Raw genomic sequence first — 4,714 nt, forward strand, 5'->3', positions numbered from 1 at the left:
ATAATGGTAATGGATTTTGGTGAAAGTATGTGATATGTTTGGAAGTAGGGTAGAATGCGAATGGCTATTATAATTGGAGAAGCAGCTGAGGAAGAAGGGATGAAAGCCTTATTTTATTAGGGAATTGATTTTTGCAATTAAGGGATAATCAAAACGTATAGTAGTGTTTTCAAAAAAAAAACGTATAGTAGTGTTCTAAAAACCTATCAATCAAACAATAACAATAACTTTGATATCCATTCTTGATAGCTAATATAAACCTGTCAACTAAACGCAGCCGGTGTTTTCCTAAATGCAAAATAAACAATAACTGTTGATATCCATTCTTGATAGTTAAACCTGTCAACCAAACACAGCCGGTGTTTTCCTAAATGCAAAATAAACAATAACTGTATCAACCAAACACAGCCGGTGTTTTCCTAAATGCAAAATAAACAATAACTGTATTAGTGCGGCCTTCATAAATAAATTAATAATTCTGATTCATAAAACCCAACAAACAATTTAAAATCAAATAATCTTACAAACAATAACATTGTTATTATAATAAATAATGAATTAATTATTAATAAAAATTTATAAAACAAAATTTACAAACAAAGACGGACATAAAAATCTTTTTGACTAGGGGCAAAAAACAAATACTTCAAAATGGAATGTCTGCGTGTGTGTGTGTATATATATATATATATATATATATATATATATATATATATATATATATATATATATATATATATATATATATATATATATATATATATATTCATAAGAAATAAATGAAATATAATTAATTAGATAAAATAGTTCAAATAGAAAACAAATTATAAATCACATATCTTCTATATTGATATGATATTTATAAATATTTTTTTTTTCTTTTAACTAGATCAATTTTAAACTTTTCATTCTAGAGTACGTAATTTGAACTTGATAACACATAATAGAAACTTCTAGATTGCATTAACTAGATGATTAATAAAAAAACTAAATTATTTTTATAACTGAATCACAAAATATTTTTATATAAATTAATTAATCAAGTTAAATAATTTTTACAATTTACAACTCACTATAAAAGCAATTAAGCTCACAAAATAATACATGTTATAAATATAAGTATTAAATTACTCATCTATATATAGATTTCAAATGTATACAATAAAATTTATAAATAAATCTCACAAATCAAAATTTTATTTTTTAGAATTTACAATTTTTTTTTATTAAAAGTGTAGTCCAGAAGCTTCTAATATATATAACAACTATGTGACCTACCATCTAAACTACATTTAGTTAAATTGTATGTATGCATGCATGTAAATTTTATTTTGAGGTAATTCGTAAAATGGTCCTCCGACTATGGCCTTTTTTTAAATTGGTCGCTTGAATTTTAATTGCATCCAAAGTGGTCTCGACTTTTGAATTTAAGCCAAAATGGTCATACGTTAGCTAATTTGGCGTTAAGTAGGTGTTAAAATGAAGGGTAAAACTGAAAATTCAGGTTTTGTACTCCAATTTAAAGTAATCTGTGACTCCTTTCAGCAGCATGCACACATATTTCTTCAAGTTAGGTTTTTACTCTCCTAAATCTGCAATCAAAATGTGGGATAATCAACTAGAAGGCCAGAAATTTTTACCTTGAAAAGTTTGTGGATGAAGTTGAAGATGACCTTTTTTGGCCTAAGGAATATATATGATAACTTTAGAGTTAGGGCCTATTTTTCTTGGCATGCCCCTGCTTGGCATTGCCACGCCCCGACTTGGGATTGCCAGGTTCATTATGATATGACATGTAATGTCAACTCCAAAAAAAAAAAAAAGTTGTTTGTAATATGAGTAATTTTACATGTATTTCCATTCCCTACTCCATGTGGCATGTTTTGATTGCTTAATAAAATAGGGGTCATGATTTTTATCCATTTTTTTTTTGTTTCCTCCAATAAAATTTAAACAGAGCAAATTGTCATTTTGGTCCACTGACTATTGGGGTCTTGTTAATTTCCATCTACGACTTTTAAAAGTGTTAATTGCATACTATGACTTTTCAATTTGTATCAATTTTGGTCACTCCGACCAAATTACCGGCCAAATTTCACCGGAAAAATTTAAAAGTTAAAATAACGAGAGTATTTTAGTCATTTCACATTTCTTTTCTTCTTCCCCGGCGAAATCTTCTTCTTCTCCGGCGAATTCTTCTTCTTCTCCGGCCAAGCGATGCAAACCTAAGCTAAAAACAAAAAACTAATCCAGCGGTGTGGATCAGTCCGGCGGTGTTGGCGGCGAGGAGAGGCTGGATCTGTTCGGCGGCGAGAAGATGTAGGATCTGTTCGGTGGCGGTTCTGCTTCTCCACCTCCTCCGTCATCTGCAGATAATCTATTCGGTGTTGGCGGTGAGCAGAGGAGATCGATGAGGAGTGGCTAGATCTGTCCGGCGGTTTTGACGGCGAGAAGAGGCATGATCTGTTCGGCGGCTGTTATGGTATACAAAGTTAGAGATTTGCAGCTTTTAAGCTTTTGAAGGAAATCCATTGAGAGAGACGAGATTTGCAGGAAGTATTATGGTCCATTGAAGCTTTTGAAGGATGTCCATAGCTGCCTAGTCTGTCGTCGAAAAGGAAGGACTAGCCGGAGAAGAAGAACAAGAAGTGAAATGACAAAAATACCCTCATTATTTTAACTTTCGGCGATATTTGGTCGGCAATTTGACCGGCAATTTGGCCGGAGTGATCAAAATTGATATAAATCGAAAAGTCATGGTATGCAATTAAGTGAATTAACACTTTTGAAAGTCGTGGATGGAAATGTGGATCAAATGACAATTTACTCAATTTAAACACATGTAAGAATAAAAAATTGTGAGTAAGTTTTTAGTGTCCAAGTAGTATTTTTCTTGTAATATACCTCCAACAAGTTTCAGACCTTTCACCTTTTATTAAATAATATATCATTCCATTGCACCTTTACTAGGTAGCGAATTTGTCATCACTTCGCAAAATTTTATAAAGACCATCTTAGAATGAAAGATAAAAAGATAATAGAGACTTTTAATTATTTGTATTTAAAAAACAAATGTTCGATACAAATTTAAAAAGCTTAAATTAAAAAAAAAAAAATTGTATTGATAGAAAAATTAAAAGTAATGGTTAAAATTTAAAGTTTTTACATAACTCCGTAGCATCCCTATTTGGAGACAGTTGAATGGCTAGCTGATATAGTGGCTAGCACGCTTCCATGTAAATCTAAAATTTAAAGTTTTTATTTTTTCGTATTTATAATTTGTTAACAATTAACATATTTAAAAAAAAAAATTGAAATACATTTGTTTAAAATTTTAATAGTGTTAATTTATGAATTAACATAATTGTTAAACGGGCCTAAGTCTTTATGAAAACTACAAGTTTTCCTAAGTGAGATGTGCTCTCCAATAGTCTCTAGTGAAATCTTATTCTCTAAACAAGTGCATTAGAGTTTTATCCACTCTCTTGTCATTATTATAGATGAATATTATTATAATTAATTGAATGAATTAATAATTTATTTAATATTGGGTCGTATACTCGTATATCCATAATCCATTTATAGTAGTTCTACAATAATATATTTATAATTCATAACATAAATTAGATTTTGGCTGTGTCTAGGTGGAAATTTACTGGGAATTTACCTGATAATTTATAATTACATATCAAAATCATAAACAAATGTTAGGATGGCCAAGTGGTCTAAGGCGCTAGACTCAAGTTCTGGTCTTCTTGAGAAGGTGTGGGTTCAAATCCCACTTCTGACATTTTTACAAGACCGACTCGCGCATCCCAGGCAGCAAAAGTCAATAACCCATTTAGGCTATGTTTGGCAAACCTAGCTGAAAAGTGAAAAGCTGAAATCTGAAAAGCTGTTATGCTTAAAAGTGTTTGGTAAAATTAGCTTTTTGATAAGTTAATAAATGTAAAAAGACAAAAAAGACATCGTCATACAATTTAAATAATTTTAAATTTAAATAGGTTTGTTTATATATTAAAATATAAAATAATGAAATCAATACATTTAAATAAAATATAAAGTAAGAACATATATTTGAAAATATACAAAGTAAAAAAAAAATTATAATTTATAAGATTAGTTCATACAAAAGTTAATGTTGAAACATAAATATTAAACTGAAATTACAATCAAACATAATGAAAAGAAAATGTCAAAAGGGTTTTAATTGAGAGGGGTAAAGAATGTCATTTATTTAAAATAATAAGGATAAAGATGAAAAAAAGTTAAAAAGCTACTAGCTTATTTTGAAAAGCTACACCAAGTAGCGTTTCAAAATAAGCTCTCATTTTAAGCTACTAGCTTATTTTGAGAACATTACCAAACAAAACTTATATCTTATTGGTAGCTTAAAATAAGTTATAAACTCCTAAATTAACAGAGCCTTAGTAGTTCAAATCCACTTTGACATCATTTTTACCAGACCGGCCCATTTGACTTTGGAATAAACTCAACGTGATATATAAATAACAAATAACAACATTTGAATAATTTTAGACCCAATTTATATTATTTAAAATTGTTCGTACATTTAGTTTAAATGTTTGATTTTGAATAATTCAATATTAAATTATTGTTTAAATTAGTTATAGTAATTTAATAATAAACTTACAAATTAAAATTTTTGGGAGGGCCATGTTAATTTTACATACAACTAGTGTTTTACCCGTCC

The 4,714-nt window shown here is 29.0% G+C and overlaps 1 non-coding gene across 1 annotated transcript; it reads left to right on the forward strand.

Moving 5' to 3' along the window:
* The first annotated feature begins 3,706 nt into the window (after positions 1-3,706).
* Positions 3,707-3,790, forward strand: TRNAL-CAA. Its single transcript has one exon. It is a non-coding gene; the product is annotated as a tRNA-Leu (tRNA).
* Positions 3,791-4,714: the final 924 nt, after the last annotated feature.

The sequence above is a fragment of the Ipomoea triloba genome, chromosome 13 (assembly GCF_003576645.1).
Source record: "Ipomoea triloba cultivar NCNSP0323 chromosome 13, ASM357664v1".
Lineage (NCBI taxonomy): Eukaryota > Viridiplantae > Streptophyta > Magnoliopsida > Solanales > Convolvulaceae > Ipomoea > Ipomoea triloba.